This window comes from Neurospora hispaniola (genome assembly GCF_033458365.1).
Source record: "Neurospora hispaniola strain FGSC 10403 chromosome Unknown B0T23scaffold_7, whole genome shotgun sequence".
Lineage (NCBI taxonomy): Eukaryota > Fungi > Ascomycota > Sordariomycetes > Sordariales > Sordariaceae > Neurospora > Neurospora hispaniola.
The window spans coordinates 58676-82743 of NW_026944412.1; the positions used below are offsets into that span (position 1 = coordinate 58676).

Genomic DNA, 24068 nt, shown 5'->3' on the forward strand with positions numbered 1-24068 from the left:
TAGTACTTATTCGTTAAGATTAATGAATATAAATTAGTTTATTAGTAGTATTAATAATATTTACAAATTTGAGGGTTTTCGTATCGAAAAAATAATTTCAGGTGTAGGGATACTTAGCCTTAAAAATATATTCTTTTAGAACGCTTACTAGTAACTTATTAACGATATTCATAAAATTAATAGGAATAAAACGCTTAAAGTATAGTGGAATAACTATATTATATATTACTAATACTCTTCGTCGAATTAACTTAGTTATATAATTAATTAGTACAATTATATTACTATATATTAGAATTCGTATAGTATTTATTAACGAATTAATAATGGTTTAGTTTAATTAGGTCTATTAAATTCCTAATAATAGTCTAGCGGCCAATCCTTTAGTAACCTACGTAGTTAATATGAAGACCTAGTGTATAGGGCGATTATCGATAGTACCTTCAATAAATAGGTCGAACGTTACTTATCTAATAAGAACTACTCAATTATTAATAACGTCGAATAATGTCGTTTTTGAATTGTTAAACTTTATGTTTAGACTTTTATTAATTTATTATTTATTAATTAAAATATTGGAATAACCGGTATCTACGTAAATAGTATATTTATTACTATTTAATTTTAGGCGAATATTTATTTAGAAATAACTATATTGTATAGGGTTATTAAATAGGTTTGCGGAATTTTTATTGATTTACTCTATTGTTCTAAAAGTTTTAGTTGTTTTATTGTATTAAATACTGTTTATCGCGAAGCCTACCGAATTATAGTTTTAATAGTTAGATTGCGGCGGTAGTTGACTTAATTTACTAGGTTCCGGTTAGTTAGGTTCGGGTCCCGAACTTAATAGCCTTAGTTCGGTATGTAAATTAGTATAGACGTAGGTATATATTTTACTACGTATAAAGAAAACCTCGTAATACTTTCTATATATTTACTAACTTATATTGTATAATAATAAATAAATAAAACTAAGATTAATATTAGATTTAATAGTATTAGTAGGGATGTTTATTAATATATTACCTCTAGTCGATAAATTAATAGTTAAGAAAATTTCTTCCTCCCCCGAATTATAATTTTAATTAATTTCTTCGAATCCTTATTCTTTAAAATATTCTCCTGCGAAATTTAATTTATCTATTTCCCAACAAATCTTATACTTATCTTCAATAGAATAAATACCGTTATATTCTAACCTAAATTTAATATATCAATAATAAATATATTAATACAGACGATTTTGATAATGCTAACCTCGGCTAAATAAGCCGCTACGCTATCCGGATAATAGGCTATTATACTTACGGAATAAACCTTAATATCTATTTCCTAATGAAGAATTGTAATATCCATATAAAAATGAGCCTCCCTAATATAATTATAGACTACCCCAATATCCGCTAAATAAGGATCTATAATATCTGCTATTAGTATAGTTTAATAGGACTAAAAATAACTATTAATAAATAATATTACAATTAAAGGATAAATTAGGGTAATAATACTAGCGATCCTCCTTTCCCTACAATACTATATTTAAATCCTCTTCAACTTCCTCCTATTTGATAAAATTAGCGGCTTTAATAATTTTAATATTTAGGAGTTTATTATTAAGTTCGGCCCTCAATATTTATTTAGGGGGGATAGCTCAGTTGGGAAGATTTGGGCTTGGCCCCCTTTCGGTTTCATCCGAAAGGTCGTGGGTTTGAATCCCGCTCCCCCCCCCCCTCTTTCATCCGGTTTTTTCGGCCGGATCGGATGAAAGATCTTCCCCGCTATTGCTCTACTAAGCGCTCTTAGAAGATAAAGAGTATTTATAGCGAAATTAAATATGGGGGCCCACCCTAGTCTAAAACCCTAGGTGCACATAACTAGGCACGTATTAAAAATCTTATTCCAATCGAAAACGCACCGGCCTCCCCCGCTCCGCTAATAGGGTTTTAAGAATTGGAACCCTACTTCCAAAATCCATTCCAGAGCTACAATTCTATTCGGATAAAACCCGTCCGGTAATACAACAATTAACTAATTACATTATCTCACTAATCCTAATAAAAATCGAAGACTCTAATTAAGAAAGTAAGGCCCTATTTTTCTACCCCTACTCTAAAGATAGGATGAAAGAAGAATACAGTAGAGTACCCTGTTAATGCTAAGCCCCCTTAATGCAAAAAGCCCCCCTTTTGCTAAAGATTTCGGCTGCCCGCATTCCCTCTAGTAAGTAGGACTGCTAACTGCTAATTGCAATATTAACAGCCCGGATTTATATTAGGGGGGCTGCTAATTAGTCAATACGGGCATCTAACAATTATAGACGGCCCGCCAAACTCAAGGTTAGGGTCTTAGAAACTTCTAAATCCTATACTTAATTAGCCTAAATTACATTTAAAATACCCTAATTTTATAGCTCTTTTACCCACTTTTATTTGCCCACCCTTTTACCCACCCTACTACCCACCCTTTTACCCACCCTACTACCTACGCTTAACCGCCCTCTTTTACCCACCCTATTTATAAAAGACCAGCTCCCTATACATTTTTATTAATAATCCTATTCCTAACGAAATAATAGTACAATACCCAAGCGGAAATACCCCTCCCTAACCTAGGAGTAATATTTACAATTGCAAGACTAGGCTGACCGTTACAATACCCGCCTATCCCTCGCTCATACTACCCATTAAATTCAAGCGAAATAGGGTTACAATATCCCCCTCTACTCAATTTTATAATACTTTAATAAAATAAAGAACCTTACCAATTTTATTCAAATTCAAAAGCGCAAATCGCAACTCCAATCAACACGTATAAAGGTTGGCAACTAACCAATTCTCAAAATTATCTTATTCCGTTGGTAGATTAATTTAAAAACGCAGAGTATAGGTACTTCCGTTGAATTTTTATAATAAAAAGCCTGTGAAATTTAATTAGGGTACTTAGAAGCCCGCAATCACAAACTAGCCGACGAAGCGGCATATCCTATTTTTAGGGAGAAGTAGTACTATTTCTTTAGAAAGTAGTATTATATTCGCGAACGTACCTTCTATAACGAAGTAGCTAAAACGCCCAAAGATAATAACGAAACGCGTTAAACAATAGAAGAAATACAAATACTTACTACTACTATTCCTAAAAGCAACTAATACAATATAAATAAAATTAGGTTATACTAGCGGCGTACTACTTCTTACTAATTAGCTTTAAAGATACAGCCAGGTATAAAGAAAGATAAATCACGTATATTGCTTATATTTACAATTAATAATACTAGCAATAAATATTTCGATATTTAGGTAATCGGAAGGTTCAAAGAACCTTACACTCTACGTAGGTTCAATTTCAATAATATACGAATCGTCTAGCGAAGTAACGATAAAGCGTAGATAATTAGGAAAGTTATAAAAAAATAGCTCCAATCTTTTTATACGTATATTAATTATAAAAAACCTAAATAATTAATACTTTTATTACTCAATAACTTCTCTACTTACAAACTTAGCGTTAAACTAACGCTTCCCCCTTCTTATATTACTATTAAATTCCTACCCGCCAACGTTACTTCTTTATATTAATTAATAGATTAGAATATTATTAGTACTTTTAAAATTTATTATTATTATTACTTTTTATATTAAATATACCAACAATTTACTAATACCTCTACTACTAAGGATTATATTAATAAAATAAATTTAAAAATTATTCTTAAATAGATCTTACAAATCTAATTCTTAGAGGTAAAACATAATACTATTTGTAGTTACTAAGTTAAATCTATTATAATTAATAATAATTTAGAAATAATTATAATTATTAAACTATTACTTTAAAATATTAATACCGTCTTTAAACGAATTAATAATTCCGTCCCTATACAGGATCGAATAATTTTATCTAACTTTTTTAACCCTAAAGACGAGGACGAAGTACCTGCAGAGCCAAAAACAGCGGACAAGGTACTTAAGTCTATCATTGCAAACTAGGAAATAGAAAATAGTAAGAATAAAATAATAATAGAAGAAGACGATTATAACGCTTAGATTCTAATTACAATTCTAAGCAAGGAGGTAGTACAATATATTAGCGATATATTGGACTGGGCTCTTGAGAAGGACTATTTTAAATTTGAGAAGGTATAGTAGTTAAGACGGTTAAAATAACGAATAGAGGGCTGGAAAGCTAACAGAAAAACTCAAATGACGATTGAGGGGATATTGGAATGTAGAAAAGAGTAAAAATGTATAGGATTTTAATACTTTTGATATAGCGTACCCCTTAATGCAAATGCCCCCCTTTTGCAAAAAATTTCGCCTGCCTATATTATTTGCATTAACAGGGCACCTTACTGTACCCGTTTCCGGAACAAAGAACGCTACCGAAACGTTAAGTAGGGAAGTAGGGTTTAAAAGGATTAATTAGAAGCGACGAAAGTCCCCAGGACTAAAAGAGATATACCGAAAGAAAATAAAACTAAAGTAGCCAAGGCTCCCCGGACCCCCTATAGTGAAGTGGGACGAAGGGTTCGGGTTAGGGTTAGGGTTAGATATAAAAAAGCTGAGGGTTTTCATCCGGATTTCAACAACACGGTTTTTCCCTTAGACTACGAACGACGCAGTACCGCATACCCCTTGGGTAGACTAGTATAACTAGTTAGCGTGATAAGACAATATATAATATTTATTTATCAAAATTGCTATTATATCCTCCTAAATCGTTAATAATCTTAAAATAATACGTTTTAGTACGGCGATCTAAATAGGTTAACTATTCATCTAGAGTTATATTATCGGCGGGTTTAACAATAAAATCTTTTAGGCCGGGGTATAAATAATCGTAAATTCGAACTATATACGTACTACAATTTTTCTTACTAAACTACTTCGAATAGCGGATAATTTCCTTTATAATATTATAGAGTAATTTGCTAACGCAATAATCTTTCTATAAATATTCTAATATATTGAATTTAACTAATGCCTAGGCGCGGGGCATCTTCCAATATATAAGAATCGTAATATACTGATTATCTAAATTCTATTTTATAATTATATAGGTCTTTATATCGAATTAATTTATATACTATACCTTCGCTCTACCTATAAATAATTAATATAGATTTTTCCGAAGAATATCTACCTTTAAATTATTATTAACAGTATTATTTCGAATAATCTTAACGAAAAAATAGGGCGAAGTAATATAGACTTTATCTTTCTTCTAAAAATAGTCGCCTCTAGTATTACCGTCTTTTTCCTTAGCGTCCGGCTAAAAATAGCCGATTATTAAAATTTTCTAACCGCTAAATATAGTAAATTAAAGGGAATTAACGAAACGATTGGCTATAACTTCCAATTTATTATTATTCATTTTACTTATAATTTTAATAATATATATAATATAACGAAACTCATTATTACCGTTCAATATATCCGGCTCTTCGGTAGCGGTAGCGTTATTATCGTTACTAGTATTTTCATTATAATTATTATCTTTAGTAGCAAGATTACTACTAAAATCTATTTATATAGAGTTTATATTACTAACTATCTATTTAATTAATTAATATTAGTGTTAAATAATTATTTAGAGCTTATAAAGTATACCTAATAATCTTTATAATACTTTCTATTTTCCGATAAATAGTTTAGAATTAAATAGTAGTTCAATTATATATTAATTTCTAAGGGGCAAATTAATAATATTGGGTAAGAACGAGGGTTGGACTAATAAGTAGGGTTTTAGGGTTTTTAGTAAGGGTACAAATATAATACCGGAAAGACTTCGCAATTTATATTAGAAGGTATAAAGATAGGGAAAATTAATATTTAGGAATAGGGTTTTAATAGATTTAAATGCGTTAAATAACAATCTAATTCTAATTAACACTTTCCCTTTCTATTACTTTAACGGCCTTGATAGCATTATTAATTAAAAGTCTTTTTATTCCTTATATAATAGCGGGGAAGGAGTTTAGTAATTCTTTTACTTTGATACCTTCCTAGGAAGCTCTAGGAATACTATTCAATTTGAAAATAATCGCCTATTATCGACTAGGGGTAGTTAATAGCGGGCCGCTAATAAATTTAAATTCGCTACGCTAATAACCGGCGGGTCGATTAATTTACTCCTTCTACTTTTTATAGGGAATAATTGCCTTAATATTTAATTTACCGGTATAATTTTTAGAATACTATTTAATTTACTAAAGGAGGTTGAATTTGAATTAAAAGAAATTATAATTATCGCCCTACTCTAAATTTTCTATAACGATAAGTGTAACGGCACTGGCGGTGGGATCCCGGCAGGCACAGGGCAGGGCACCGGCTCGGGTGCCATTCACCTACGTATACGGGTCGCCGGGATTGCGGGGTTAAAACCCCGAACGCCAGGCGAACCTTTATACGTTTCCTCTTTTTCTCTTTATCTTATGATTTTAGTATAGACTTGGGAATTAATGTGTTTAGTTTGTCTTTCGTAACTACGTTATTCGTAATAATTATAAGATTAATTCTATACTTCTAGGGAGGAAATCAAATATCCTATTACTTTACGATTTTTAGAAAAGTACCTAGCTAGTCGTATCGCATTGTATATTTCGACCTTAGTTAATCGCGCGATAGTATATACCTCCGAAGAGAAAGCGTCGCCCCAGGCCTTGCCTAAGAAATAGGAATAGATTATTACGTTGATATTGTTTACCGCTATAAGCATTTGAGTTAATAAGGTTTAGAAATAAATTATAAAGGTTTAGAAAAATAAGGTTACTATAGAGTAGGTTATTTCTAATATTAAGGATATCCTAATTACCCCCGAGTCCGTAGTGGAATAGGATAATACCTTCTATCGATATTCGTTGAATATTATTACTATTAAGGATAAATAGGACGCCCAATCCCGGACTCTAGATATATCGAATCTAGATAATAAGGAGGTACCCGATAATATTAATAAAGTAATTATATTTTTTAATTAGGAAGTTACTAATAAGATAGTTAATATACAGTATACTTTTAAGAAGGAAGATTTATATATATTTTTATATACGAAGATTAGTACGATTGCGAAGTATTATTCGAAGAAGGGAGATAGTCTATTTTTTACTTTTCGACCTTTAACGGTTATTAGAAAGGAATATTAGTTAGAGTACCTATACTATAATAAGTCCTGTATAGGATCTTTATTGGTAGACCTCCTTACTTTCTAGAATATTCGTAAAGACTTTACCGGCTTTAAAGCAATCTTTTAAGAAATTAAATTATATACGATCCTCGCCGAAACTATACTAATATAATAATGCGGATATTAGGTTATTACTATTAATTTAAATACTAATTTGGGTAAGATGTACGAATATATTATAAACTTCCTTAATTATTAGAAGGTAATAGAGAACGAAAATATTGAATTAAGAAAGAAGACCGTCCTCTTTAAGAATACTTTAGCTAATTCTAACTAGCGTCCTCCGACTACCGACTATATAGATAAACTATAGAAACTACACTATAAGAACGTATCCCTACGTAAAACAATCGACAATTTATAAAAGGAATTATAATTGGGATTTATTAAATTAAGTACTATTTTAAGTGGCTATACACAAACCGAAAATAAATACTTCGAAAAAGAGACTATTAATAAGAATTATAATAATAAGGATTATAAGAACGACCCTTAAAGTCCGCCCGATAATAAATACCGAACCCCCTCTCCGGTAGATAATTACAACTATAAATAGTCCCCTACTCCCACCGAAGGATACTATAATTACCCTAAATTATTAATTAAAATAAATATAATTGAAAATAAATTAATCTAAATTTACAATACCCTTAATACAATTATTATATAAACTGGGGAATTAGGTATTAAAGTTGCTACTAAAGAAGGCGAAATTATTAATTTTAATACCGTTATTACCCGCCTTACTAAAGATAATATAGCTTTATATAAATAATAGAAGAAAATTACTATTGACTTTAATATTTAGAATTTGGAAAAGTAGGCGCACTATTACTAGAATAATGGTTTAGAAGGAGAACTATCCGACTACGAAGGAACTTTAACTATTAATATTTTTATATATAATAGTAATCAATTATCTATAAAAGAGAAAGATCCGCTGTACTTCTATAATAAAAAGGATAAAGATATAGTATTATTCAATATATAGTATTATTATATTTAGAATAAATTGAAGTTTAATACTAACTACTTTCTTAATAATAAAGTAAAGAAAATATATATTAAAAATCATACTATTAGTAAGGTAGTCTAAGACCTAAAACCTTACTTAGACGATAGTCCGTATTATATTAAAACGTCCTAAGAGCTATTAGACTATTTAAAAAATAAGTATTACAATTATAATTAAAAGGAGAAGGCGATCTTCGAATTTAATAAATTATAGTTCCAGATGAACTAAGACTTCTAAGAATTCCGAAATACCTTCGTCTATCTAGTAGGTGAATGTAACTGCCCGGTTAATATTTGGAAATAGGAATTTAATTGGAAATTCCCAATTAATATTTAGAACGCATTTTTATTCAGATATAGTAAGAATACAATTGATTTTTCAATTTTTATACGTATAGCTAAGAAATACGTAGAGAATAGCTAACGTTTATAGAAGGTTAAATAGAAGGATAAGGGTAAGGATAAGGATAATAAAAATTCTTTATTTTAATTAAATTCTTTTAATAAAGCTAAAGGATTATTATTATTTACTTTTTTATTTATAATTAAAAATTCGCATAGTCGTTATCCCCCTAATATATTTAAAAAGGAGATGTATAAATTATTAGAGGAAAATAAGTGCTTTATTTATAAGTAGATTAATTACTATTTCCAGGATTGTCCTAGTAAGTATAATAATTCTAATCGTATTAATAAATTTACAGATTAGTTCGTTCGCAAAATTGAGGTTAAAGAGGCAAGAAATTAATTACTTTAGGTATTGTAAATTCCCTCCTAGGGATTAAATTAACCAATATTTATTTTAATATATTAAAGATAGAGGTAGTAGAAATAAGGGTAATACAAATAGGAAAAGATTTCTTAAACAGGTATTTAAGCGGAAAAGTATTGCTTACTTCCTATACTATAGTAAGTAATAGTAAATCTTTAATTATAATTAATATATTTATTAATTTAGAAATAAATAGGAATATCTTTATAAATAAGATATTCGCCGATTAATTTATTAATTAAATATAAATCGAATAGCTATAAGGTTTTAAACCCTATGCTATTGGAGGATATAATAGTTAGTATAGTAAAACGATTAATTTGTATTTGAAAGGAACTTTTTAAATTTAAAATTAAATATTCTCTAACGAAGTATTAATAACTATTAATTTTAATTACAATTTAATTTTAAGTAAATATTAAATATAAAGGTATAGAGTATTAATAAATACGGCTAATCGATATTTGATTTTTCCCTAAATTAAGGAAGAGGAAGAAGCGGAGGAAAAGGTAGAGAAGGCGAAACCTTCGATATTAAGGAAAATTACCCGCTATATCAAAGAATTGGAACTAGTTACTTAAAAAGCCCCGAAAGATGATAAAGTACTAATAACCTAATTTATAGAATTATTTGAGGATTTAAAAATTTACTTTATCCGAAAGGGTAAAAACGAAAATTTGGTTAAAATAGAACGGGAACTTTATAATTAGTATACGCCCTTCGAGTAAGAAGAATTAAAACTATTATTACAACGGGAATATATTATTATATTAGATAAAGAACGGTAGAAAGATCCCTATTAAGGCGAGGATAATTGGGGCTATTACTAATTGAAGAGGGATAGTATTGGCTAATATAAATATTATAATAATCTTGTTATCATTAGAGTAAAGGCCTTCCTAAAGTTCATTAAACGCAAATATATAAACATTATAATTTTATATAAATTAAACCGGTTTATCGAAGATTAGTAGCGCTAGGATTAAATATTATTTAAAGACGAAGAGGAATTAAGAGAATAAATTAGGAAGGAGGTGCTAGAATATATTTATTAATATTTTAGTATTTTTAGTAAGAAGTAATTAAATATATTATTTAATAATTACCCTAGTAATTATAAAATGAAATTAGAAGAAGGAATAAGGGCGGAGGAATTTAGCTATAATCTATTATATAAAATGACGATTAATAAGCTGGAGGCTTATTGGAAATATATAAACGAAACCCTTGCGAAAGGTTTTATTGAAAGTAATTTAGTACCCTAGGCGGCGCCTATTCTTTTTACACTTAAGGTTAATAGTGGCCTACGTTTCTGCGTAGATTATAGAAAGTTAAATATTATTATTAGGAAAGATTAGTACCTACTACCTTTTATTAAAGAAATAATAATTTAAATTAATTAAATAATAATTTTTACGAAGATTAATATTAGGTAAGTATTCTACTATATATAAATATATCTTAATAATAAAGAATTAATAATATTCCGGACCTAATACAGGGCCTATAAAAATAAAGTACTTCTTTTCGGATTAATAAATAGACCTTCTATATTCTAACAGTATATTAATAATATTTTAATAGGCTATTTGGACGATTTTTATAGTATATATATTAATAATATTCTAATTTTCTCGAATAAGGAAGAATATAGAACCTATATTAAGAAAACTCTAGCCCGTTTGGAAGTAGCCGGTTTATAGGTTGACTTCGATAAATGCGAATTCTATGTAGAACGAATAAAGTTTTTAGGGTTTATTATTGGAAAGGACGGCGTTGTAGTCGACCTTTAAAAAATTATAGTCGTAAAAGATTGGAAGGTCCCTACTAATATCCGAAGTATATAATCCTTTTTAAACTTCTATAATTTCTACGGGAAGTTTGTAAAAGACTATAACCGGATTATAAAATTATTAATAATTTTAATAAAGAAAAATAAAGAATATAATTGGAATAAAAACTATTGAATAGCTTTTAAAGAATTTAAATTATAACTTTTAAACACACTTATATTGGCCTACTTCAAGTTCGACCGCCCTATTTACGTAGAGACGGATACCTCTAATAGGGTAGTTATTGGGGTATTATTTTAAAAAGTAAATAGTAATTAGAAGCCGGTAGTATTCTTCTCGGAGATAATATATAGGGTAGAATATAACTATTCTATTTATAATAAAGAATTAATAGCGATTATTCGCGCCCTATAGTATTAATGGTCGGAGTTTGTAGGGTTATAAACCCTGTTTTTAGTTATTATAGATTACAAGGCTTTGAAGTACTTTAATACGAAGTAGTTATTTAATTTTCGATAGGTAGGATAGGTAGAGTTCTTAATTTAATATTATTTTATAATTTTATACCGGCTAGGGAAGGACAATAGGACGGCCGATATTTTTTTCTATAAGATAGAGGATTTAAAAATATAAAAAGCTAAATAAGAAGTATATTATATAATTTATATTTTTAAGACCCTTAAAAACAGTACTATAATTTACTTTAATAATATTCCTTTAGTATTAGTTATTAATATTTATATTCTACGGACGTTTATAATTATAGGAATTATAATTAAAGAAGTAGACCCGGCGATTCGAGAATTAGCGTTTTATAAGGAGTTGTTGGAAGGGTATATTTTGATGGATTGCCACCTCCTTGAGAATAAGACTAATATTGAATTCGAGATTTATTGAAATATAATTTATTGGGGGGAAAATAAATAGTAATTCGTCACTAGCGATAAAATACTAATAAGGTAAGGTAAATTAGTAGTGCCCCCGGGTATTCTTTATACGAATATAATATACGAACTCTATACCAAAATTACAATTATATACCTAGGTTAAAATAAAACAAGACGTTTAATCGCTGCCTAATATTAATAATTAGGGATAATAGAAGACGTCGATTAATATATTACTAATTATTTAATATAGTATACTTCGAAGGTCCCCCGCGATAAGACGCCCAGCGAACTATATTTATTATTACTAGCCGATAGATTATAGTATTACTTAATAATAGACTTTAAATTAATATTAAAAGACCGCTAAAGATTCGATAATATATTAGTAATAGTTAATTACCTAAATAAAGTAATTTGGACGATACCCTACTTTATAAATATTACGGCTTGCAACGCCGTCTAAATATATTATAAAGGCCTATATTAAATATACGGCCTACTTTAGGAAGTAGTTTCGGGTTGAGGTTTCTAATTTATTACCGATTTTACGGACGAATTTGCAAAGATTTTGAATATTAAGTAGAAGTTGGCGTTAGCCGGCTATAGTTAAACGGCGGGCTAAATAGAAATTATAAATAAATATTTAAATTAGCGGTTATAATTGTTCGTTAATTACTTTTAGAATAATTGGTTAGAAGCGATACCGGCTATATATACTATATAAATAGGTACACTTTATAATAGCCTAGGAGGTTTATAATTATATAAGGTATTGAGAGGATTTTCTATATTAGGTATTATCGATTAAGAAGTACAATCTGATTTAAAATAAATATCAGCGAAGGAAAAATGTAATTGTAAAGAGGCCTAAAATATAGTAAAAAAGATTTAAAGTTATATTATAAAAGTAAGGGAATTTATTACGGCCGTTTAAAAAGAATAATTAAATAAATTAATTAATACCGAAGGATTTCTAACTTTAATATCGGAAATAAAATATTTATTATTAAGAGGAATAAATTATTTAATAAACCTAACTATAAATTAGACTTCCTATCAATAAATCGTTAGTTTACAATTAAAGGAAAAGAGGGTTTTTCCTGTTATTTTAAAGTTCTAGAAGGTTAGTACGGATTTAATATTTTTTATACGGACTATTTACAGAAATACCCCGATAATCTACTATTAGGATAACGTATAGAAGAGTTAGTTGGGGAGTATATAGGAGATAATATTAAGTAGAAGGTAAAGGGAATTTTAATTTTAAAAGTTTATTGAGGGAGGTTGCAATACTAAATAAACTAGCGGGGGTGCGATCCGGATTTGGAATACTATAATACTTAGAATTTTAAGAATTTAATATACTTAATTAAAGTATTCTATAAGGAGTACTTAGACCGGCTAAGTCCTCCTAAGCGCTTTAATATTTGGTTGAAGGCTGCGGAAATAAAAGACTTAGATTCCGACTACCCCAACGATAATATACCCGTTAGGAAGGGGATGCGGCTAATAAAACGATATATTAATATACGAAAATAATAATAAAAGCTCGCGAAAACGTTGAAATGCGGGTACTTGGTCGACGATAACGACAAAATCGTTTTTAACATTAAATTCGTATTTAAAACGTCCGATTACCCCCCTCTATAATATCGTATTAATTACGTATTGAAAGCGCGGGTATCGGGGCGACCGGAAGCGTTAGGGGCGGGTTAGCATCAAGCCGATACGTACCTAGGGCGGCCGGAGCCGATACGACGATAATAATACTTTAAGCTAATATAGAGTTAATAAAAGTTTTAGAAATTTCGGATTTATTTTAACAAGAACAAGAGGAATTTATAAAGGAAGTTATAAATTTTCCTAATATCGATAGCCCGCTTACTACCCGGGCGGTATAGGTTAAAAAATTTTTTAAAATTACAATAACTATTTTACGTATCCGAAGTTAGAGTTTTTAGGCTATTAATAACGATACGAAATAGTTTTAAAACGATATTAATAAATTGAAAAAAATAGTTGCCGAAATTATAAAGATTTAGAAGTCCCCCCTCCGAAATTCTAGGCCGTAATCGTTACAGGCCCGAATACCCCCCTTACAAGTACGAAGAAACCCTATCTTATATTAATAGGTATTTAAATTATTATTTTTTTCTAAATTAAGCGGTGTTTAATAATAAAATTAAATAGAAAACCCTTACCGGCCGATAAAGAACGATGAATAGTAGTAGAAATTGATAATATAATTAATAAAAAATATTCTAAAATTGAGGTTAGGGCGGTAATAAAACTACATTTCAATAGAGACTATATAATAATATTTAGTAAGGAAGGTAGACGCTAGAATTTTAAAAACTAAGTTTAAACGATATATATCTTCTATTAAAATACTATAATTACTTTTAGGACGGTTTTAGTAATAGCCTACGGTATATTATAGGCACTTATTAATAACCTAGAATCTAAAATATTAATAAAGGGTTTATTTAAAAAGAATAGTATTAATATTATTTGGGCGAAAATATAGTAAAGGAAATACGGGAGTGAAAGGGGCTCCCTACTATTCAAAATACTAATAATAAATAATAAAGCGCGCTTAACGAAGGATTCCCTCCTCTAAATAAATAATATTTTCTATTGTAAGCCCTTCGAATAAAATATAATTCTCTAATAGTATTATAATTATTAAGAATTTAATTACCTAGGCTGGTTTTGCCCTAATAAAAAAGAGGCGTAGTACCCCCATTGCGCTAAAAAGAGATATTTTAGTACGACTATAATAGAATTTAAAATTAATTACCCTTTTAATTAGTAATTTAAATTTAGGAAATACCTCCCTTATAATTATAAAGGCTATACTATAGTATCGAACGAGTATTTATTTATAAGAATTACGAAAGGCTACGCTTTAATAGCATTTATAGAACGACTAAGAGAGTACGCCCTACAATTTATATTAATTATTATTAACGATATATTAGTATTGAGTTAAAATTGCTGAGAAGCTATTTAGGCCGTCCCTACAACCCTCTAATAAATCCGCCCTAATACGGAAAATAGTAATATTAACGTCCCCAATACTTTATTTAAAAATTTAAAAGTTTAATAATAGGAGGTTCGTTCTTTTAAGAGGCGCGGTACTTATAAAAAGGAATATAAAATATTTAAAGCACAATTTAATAAAGCGTACGCGAGATAGTAATAGTAAATTACCAATATAATTAATATTATACGGAGAGCAAGTCCTTAATTATATTAAAAGTCTATTGAATTCTATTTATTTATTTAATAAATTTAAAGATCCTTTATTAGAATATAATAAGGTTATATAATAGAATAAAAATTGTATTTAAAATAGAAGACCGCTATAATATTATAGTAATATAGGAGTTGGGCCGAAGTATAACTATAGGTAATATATTTAATATTAGAGTATTTCGTTATTAGGTATTAAATAGTACTAATTAGGGACGTATAATAATATATATTAATAAATAATTCGCAATCGAATAATAGGATTATAAATAAGGAAATAATTAAATAATAATATAGTTAGGAAAAAGTATTAAAGAAGTACGAATATAATTAGTATATTTACCGATTTAGGACGTTAAACCCGAGGCGTATTAGCGGACCCCTTTTAAAGAGATTGTATTGAAGTTAAAGGGAAGAAATATTATAATAGGTAATATAAACCTTTATTATTTAAATTAGAATATTTATAGGAGGGAGAGTCGAGGTAGTAGAATATTCCTAACGCTAGCGGCTAATTACCGACTAACTTTCGTAACGCTATATAACGAATTAATAAAATTAAGAAATACAATAAAAAACGAATTCTATAGCACAATCGATTACACTTAAATTATAGAATCGCTATATACTATATACTAAACAATAGCAAATAGAGTATTTATTAAATTGGATTATTAAGTATAATCGGTAATTATCTATACTAGAATTATAAAAAAACTAAAGGAGGGCGATATAGAATATAATCAAATATCTATAAATATTAGGAAAATTAAGGAATTCATTAATAAATATATTATAATCCTATAAATAGTTTTAATAGTAGAAGAATTAAAGGGAGTAGCGAACTAGCTAATATTTTAATTAATTAAAATTATAAATAAGGTAATTCCGAAATAGAAAAGAGGTATTAATAGAAGAGCTAATTAGTAGGATAGGGATATAAGGGAAGCGGTTAAATATATGAAAAGGATAGTCCGCATATAGAAATTAAAGAGAATATTAATAAAGAAATAAGAATTAAATAAAGTAAAATAAAAATAAGACGAGGCTATATAATTTATATAAACGAAGCGGTAGCGTATATTTATAAAAGATACGTTTAAGGATTCGAAAAAATTATAGGTATTGGAACAATAGGGAAGGATACACAGCCACTTACCATTCGAATTATTTAAAATACCAATACTATACTACAAAGGTAATAATAAGGAATTAAAGAGTTACAAAAATAAGGTAGAAGTTTTAGCGGAGAGGTTTTTCCCGGCGGTTAATATATTAATAAATTACTTACCGGATTAGTATATAAAATAAGAAATCTAATTAATAATAAACTATATAATTAATACTAATAATATAACGAAGACAATACGGTAGATAGTACTTAATAAAACGTTAGGGAACGATTGGATTTCTAATAAACTTTTTAAAGCATACAGACATAAATTAATAAAAGTTTTAACGGTAATAATAATAGGGAATTTTATATTCGGATTATTCCTAGTATAATAGCGATATATTAAAGTAATAGTCCTAAAGAAGTTTAGTAAGATAGTAGTATAATAAAAGATTGCGGGCGTATAGAGGCCTATCGCCCTATTAAATTATATAAGTAAAGTATTAGAAACTATAATTGTAAAATGGTTTACGCTCGTAATAGAAGAGTATAAGCTCCTACTTAAGGGTTAAATAGGAAATTAAAAAAGGAGGTTAATTAAATTTATAATAAAAATTATAATAGAGACAGTATATATAGTATAGGAGTTAAGAACGGTTATATTACTACTTTTCCTCAACTTTAAAGGGGTATTCGATTGAGTAAACTATGAATAATTCCTATATATACTCTAGGAAAAAGGATTACTAATATAATTTTTATACTAAGTAGTAAATTTTTTATTGGATAAAATAAATAGTTTCTACTTCAATAAGATAATATTAAGGGAATTCTATATAGTTACGGGGGTATTATAAAGTTCCCCCCTCTCTCTAATCTTATTCTTCCTCTTTATTACAATGCTATACGAAGTATTAAAAAGGTTTAAAGGTACTATTATAGTAAGATTCGCCGACGATACTAATATCTTAGCTTTCTTAAAATCGATAAGGGAGAATTGCGAAAAATTTGTAATAGTATAGAGGGTCTACTACGAATAGGTAATAGAAAGGGGAATAGAATTTAAAATAGTAAAATTGGAATTTATTTATTTTATATGGATATAATAGTTTAAGTAAGAGATAATCAACTTAGGAAGCTACTAATTAGTATTTATAGAGATAGTACGGTTCTTAAGCGTATAATTTAATTGTAAATTTACTTATAGAATATACTTCTAAATAGTAAAGAAGAAGATATCGACGTAGGTATACGCCTTAATACAAATTATAGCGAAGACGTAGGGGTATAACTTTATATAAACGCGAAAAGTCTATACTAAAATAATTAGGGTAGTAGTAACCTATAATATATTAATTTACTATACCCTAATAGAATTAATAGAAGAACCCTATAAATTAGCGCGGAATTTAGCTATAACTTAAAATAATTACCTATAGGTAATTTCTAGTATATATAAGGCGGTATTAATATTTAGCTTCGAAATGGAGATCTTCTACCCCCCCTTTAACCTTTATTTTAATAAAAGAGTTTGGGTATTCGAAGAACGGTTAGCCCGCTCCCTAACTACGGCCTTTATACGGGGTATACTAATATAGGTAATAGTCGAAGTCTAGGACTGAAGGATATAATATTTACTAAATCCTATATTAATTAATAATAGAGTGAAGGCCGAATAAGTTGTATAATAAGCGCTACTCGAAAATATATTAGTATTGTAGGAAGAAGCGAAAGAACCTACGCTAAGGGAGAAGGAGAAATAATTAGAAGAGGCGATAAGGAGGGAGTAGGTGGCAAGGTAGTATATAAAAGTAATAGAAACTATAAGGAAAAGAAAACGCTTTAGTACGATAGAAGTACGAATATAATTTAATAGAACTATACTATAGTATTATATACGGCCTAGTATAGATAAAAATCCCGTATTATACTACCTATCGAAAGTAATAAGTTTCTTACTAATATAGGCGAGAATTAGGAAAATAGGCTTACAAATATTCCTCTTCGAAAGAAAAATACTAGAAGTAATAATACTATATTGTTAATATAGCGTAAAAAAAGAAATATTCGAATATTTAATATTAGAATACTAGAAAATAGAATAAACCTAATTTTAGGGCGAAGGCGTATTTATATAATTAATAAATAAAGAAAAATTCTATAATAAATTTGAAATAAATATAGAACGGATTTTGAAATAGGCCTTACGGTTAGGGAAGCTATAAAAATACGAATTAATAATTAAAATTAAAAAGGCGAAGGAAATAAAAGAGACGTTCAGGGATATAGATTAATATATTTAATTATATATATAAAAGATCCGGCCGAAGCCGGTAATTACCAAACCGGAACGGAACCGTATTAGAATCGATAAGAAGCCGATTAAATATATATTAAATGTATCGAAGGTAGTCCCGGAAGAAAATTAAATTATAATTAAATTAGGGGAATTGGGGAATTAATTATTCCGTATCGCTACTATCTAATATTATATCGGTATTACTATAAGCCTTAACCTCTTCAAAATTATAATTATCCTCTAAATTAGAACTTCTATTATTATTCTTATTAAAATCCTTAGTAATAATATTAGTAAATATTATTTTTATATTATAGTAGAATTAAATAGAAGTCGAATCGTCGATTAGACCTATAGTTAAAATATAATTATAAATATTATAAATAATTTGTTCGATATTAGAAAGTTATATAAGGGAGGTTAGTAGAGGTACCAATATAGGAGCGATATAGGTTATTTATAGTAGAGAAATAAGTATTAAAACTATCCTACCTAGTATAGATTATTATTATTCCTTCGCTAATATATATAATATTAATAGTAGTTATATTAATCTTATTAGAAAGAAGGCGGACGGATTCTTTAACCTTTATAATATAAAAACGAATTATAATACTATTATTATAAAGTATAGTAAGGTCTATAGAAGTATTAATAATAGTATAGGTGAATTTTTTCTTCTTAATAGGAAATTTAATTATAATTATTAAATTAGAAGTTAGGAAATTACTAATAGAGGAGGGTTTAATGCTAATATAGTCCGTTGTAATTTACGTAGCGGTTATAATTTCTACTTTATTAATAAAAACCTTAAAATCGCCCTTAGTAGTATTATAATTGCATAGAACCATAGCGGCCTTAATAAAGGTATATATTAAAAGAATAAATTCAGCGTCCAGGTACTCCTTAGTCCTCTTTTGCAATTAATATTTACAATAGGGAGTAAAGGGATAGACTATTTTATAGATTAAAAACAAAAATACTATAGTAATAGTACAAATATTTATAAGGATCCTAGAAATATTAAGCCTAATCGAAAGTAATTTTAAAGGCGGCTATATCCTAATAAATTAAAGGGAAGGTACATTAGAATTTACGGATATAAATTTTATATTATTTATAATTCGTAAAAATCCGGAAGTACTTTATAATAATACTTTTCTTCTTTAATATCTTCTTTAATAAGTATTTCCGAACTTTTTCGAGGGTAACAGGCTTAATGGGGGTATTATTGTACAGCGAATTAACGGGGCCGATATTAGGAGGTATTATATCCGAAGCGGCGTTGCCCTTCGAATTATTAGGGGAAGTTGCAATTTTTACGGCCTTAGCTACTTTTAAAGTAAGTATTTTCTTAGTAGCGCTATTAGATTTCTTATATAGTATTATAAAGTAGTAATAATATTAATTTAGATTAGGTATAGGCGAATAGCGGCGGCGGATTCGGTTAGGATATAGATATAATACGGCGAAAGCGGTAGTATAATATAAGGAAAAAAGAAGGGAAGGAAAGAGAGAGCCGGGTTGAAGTTTCCTTTATAGAAATATTTGGGCGGCCTAGAATAATATAATTAAGGAAAAATAGAATAAAAGACTATTAACTATAGAAAAATTATAGTAGAAGAATAAAGGAAAGATAATTATAAGCCGGAGCCGGGTTAGCTACGTATATAATATAAGTTTATAGCTTCGGTTATAACGGTAAAGTTATACTGAGAGGAAGGAAATCGGGAAGGCACGGAGCCAACACGGCGCCGTTACGATAGTGAAGCGGAGGGTTTTTACCCGGCCATTACAGTACGGTTTTTCCCACCGACTACGAACGAAGTAGCACCGCGTGCCTACTGGGCGGACTATGTATATAGTTAGCGTGTATAAGACTAATAATAATAATAATATACGAAAATAAGTTAGCTATACGGAGGAGGTAGGTGAAAGTATCGCTAATTAATCTAAGTGAGGTTGTAGAAGGGGTTATTTAATATATTATAGCGGAAGGTTGGCGCAATTAGTAACGGCGCGGTGGCCTAGAGCTAATTAAACTAATTAGAAGCCTGAGGATACCCCTCCTCTATTTGGAAAGCGATTGTGTTCGAATTAAAGTAATAACGACTTTTTTTTTTGTACGTTTTAATTAGAAGGATTAAATAGTAGACCTACTTTACGTATATAGTAGTTACTAGTGATTTTTATACGATTCGGGACGAGTCTTTTTCCTACCGGGGGGGTAATATAATAGTACTGGCGGTGGGATTCCGGTAGGTATAGGGCAGGGCACCGGCTCGGGTGCCATTCACCTACATACACGGGTCGCCGGGACTACAGGGTTAAAACCCCGAACGCTAGGCGAACCTTTGTACGTTTCCTCTTTTTCTCTCTATCTTGTAATTTTAGTATAGACCTGGGAATCAACGTGTTTAGTCTGTCTCTCGTGACTACGTCGCTCGTAACAATAAGTACGTTAAAGGTTATTTTAATATCGCCGCCGGGGAAGTCTATCGGAATCCGACATTTACTAAATATTAAACTATACAGTTAATTAAATTCGTCATTATATTAGGTAGTACGTCGGGTACAAAAATATCTAATTCAGCCGACGGTTAATAATTATAGGGATATTAAATTAAATTCAACCTATATAAATTAAATAGTATTAGCGGGTTACTAATATCTAATATACTAACATTTTACAGGACATTCCATAACTCGGTACCGATAATACTATTTTCTATTATTTCTATATTAATGTTAAGGTATTAGGAATTTTTATTATTAATAATAGAATTAATCTTTAGGGAAGAGAAGGAGTCGATCTCCGGTAAAGAGAAGGACTCGTCGGTAGAATCGAAAAAATTATAGTTATTAAATATAAATAATATTATTAGTATTTATCCTCTATTAATTACTCGTGTATCTTCCTTAAAATTAATCATTAGTAACTACTCGAATTATAGATATAAGGAAGGTAATTCTACTAGTATAATTGAAATTAGTAGTTCTACTTCGGTTTCCGGGGGTTATTATTATTCAACTAGACAATCATTACTAATTTTATATCAAAAGAATAGTTCGCAAATAATTTTAGGCGTTTAATCGTTTTAATTATTATATTAGGGGATAGTTAATTTATTATTAATATAATTTTAATTATTAGCTAATTTGTTATCGGAGGGGTCGGATAATCGATTATCGTCTTCTTCTACTATAGTATGGAGAAGTATAACAATCGGTCGCTATTCGCTAAGCGGTTAATTATTTTAATATTTACTATTTTGTTTAATTATAGAAAGGTTTATTTAGAGTAGTAGTACAAATTTAATATTTATATTAAAGAGTTATTTAGGAATATAATAATTAAAAGTCCAATTTTTTAAGTAAGAAGCTAGAAGAATTTATTATAATTGACGGATTAATTATATTATAAATAATGAAATAATCGACGCGTTCTTATCGGGAGGAGGTAGAGTCGTAATAACTCAATTAGATACTTCGTATTTTAATTAATTTAGCTGTCCGACCAATCGGAAATGTAGGTTCAAATAAATAAAATTTAATATATAGTATAGATTTCCAACGGTCGCCGGGTTGGCTAAATCTATTTTAAATATAATATTAATGAATAATAATAACTAATTAGTTAGTTATTAGTGGTACGGGAGCCGGCATATAGCTCGCCACGTGAAGTACAATGGCCGGGCGTAGCGCGATTAATGCAATAAGTAAATAGATTCCAAGAAATCTAAAGAGTGGTATAGTATAGGATAATAACGGTTCAAATCTCCTATTGATTGGGGACTATTATAAGATGAACGGCTTACAGGCATGCAAATAATATGATTGTATTATTGAGGTAAGAATCTGACTACTTCGAGGTTTTCCCTAGGTTCGGTTTTATGCCCTGCCTGGGTCCACTGGTATGTTAAACTTGCCTGCCGGTTATTGGTCGTCCCGACCGAGGCAGGGTCAACGTCTCACATTAAATTAAAGTTAATATATAAATATATTTATAGCTAGTAATCTTGTAAGGTATTAAATGGAGGCGTAAAAACCTTCCTATAGTAAGCGAAGTAATTATAATCTTTTTTAATATATTTGACGAGTAGGATAGGATATAGGAGGATAGTACGATTAATTCTATACGGTTTATTATATTCAGTAAATATAATTCTAACTAGTTTTAATATATTCTAATAACCTGTAGTATATATTTTCTTTTAACATACCTATCAATATTTCCTTATAGGAATTACGGCTTTCACCTTATATCAAGAAGGATTATCAATAATCTATATAAGGACCTTCGAATAAAGTGGAATAAATAATATTAATATTATTTATTTCTATACGTAAGTTAGGAGCATATTCCCTTTCTATTCAAATATCTATTTTAATAATAATTAATAAATATATATACTATAAATAATTAGAATAAATTAGATTAGTTCCAGCACTACTAGACTAAGATCCGCGTAGAATTGTACTAGTATTTAATAAACTAGATTCATATTATAAATATCTAAAAAGCCGATAACTGTACTACTTTAAATATTAGTTAGAGGGTTATCCTTCCTATAAATTATATTAATAGTACCTATTATTAAATTAAATATTATTAGAACTTCATAATTATTACTTGTAAATTCGGGAAACCTACATTCTTTATTACTATAATTACGAACCTATATTAGCTAGAAGTATAAATTAAATTGAATAACCTTAATTATATAGAGCGTCCGGATATTATAGGCCGAATATTTAATTTAAAAGCGAATATACTTATAAGGGACCTAAAGGATAGTTTTTTTAGTACGTATATAAGTATTATATAGACTTTAGAGTTTTAAAAACGTAGCCTTCTATACCGGCATATATTAATATTTTTAAATATAGATTCTTAGCGGGTTTATTTAGAACTGTAAGTAATAAATTATATTATTCGAATAGAATTTCTACTACTTAAGGAAAACCCGGACGGACGGCTCATAAAATTGTTAAAGACTTTTATAAATAATAGTCTTTATAGTAGGAATAACCTAAGCGCCTTATATATAATTACAAGTAAGAAGGATAAGAGAGTTATTCCGTAGTATAAAAAGCGCTACCCCAAGCCGTATACTAAATAAACTACTATCAAATATACCGGTTACCCTTTTTATAAATACTATAATAATAGTATTTATATTACGAAAAGATCTAATAGGCGGGATATTCCTATATATAATAATATGATTATCCTATATAATCCGTACTTAATTTTAAAGTATTAGTGTTATATTAACGTAGAGGTTTACTTTATTGTAAATATTATAAAATACATTTATAAATATATTTACAAGGGTATTAATTAGATTATTTTGGAGTTTACGGAGCCGGATAAGATAAAACGGTATATATTTCTATAATATATTAATCCCGTAGAAATATTTATATATATTATAAAATAATTATTATACGAGGAATATCTAATTATTATACTACTCCCTATCCACTTAGAAGATAATCCGACTATTATTTTACGTACTAGTTTAAATCCGGATTAAGCAGCCCAATAGGCCGAGCAGGCTATATAAATTATATTCAAATCCTTCTTTAAGTATAATACGATATATCTTAATAGCCCGAATCGTGATATTCTATATATAGATTTTCCCTCTAAATACATTTAGAAGGATAATATTTGTACGTAGCGGCTACGTTAAAAAGGTATTACTATTGGCCGGATTTATCATATTCCTCCTATCGTTAG

General features: G+C 28.7%; 1 pseudogene across 1 annotated transcript; it reads left to right on the top strand.

Annotated features, from left to right (window-relative positions):
* Positions 1 to 1643: 1643 nt before the first annotated feature.
* B0T23DRAFT_t289 lies at positions 1644 to 1730 on the top strand (annotated as a pseudogene). Its single transcript has one exon. The product of its transcript is annotated as a tRNA-OTHER (tRNA).
* Positions 1731 to 24068: the final 22338 nt, after the last annotated feature.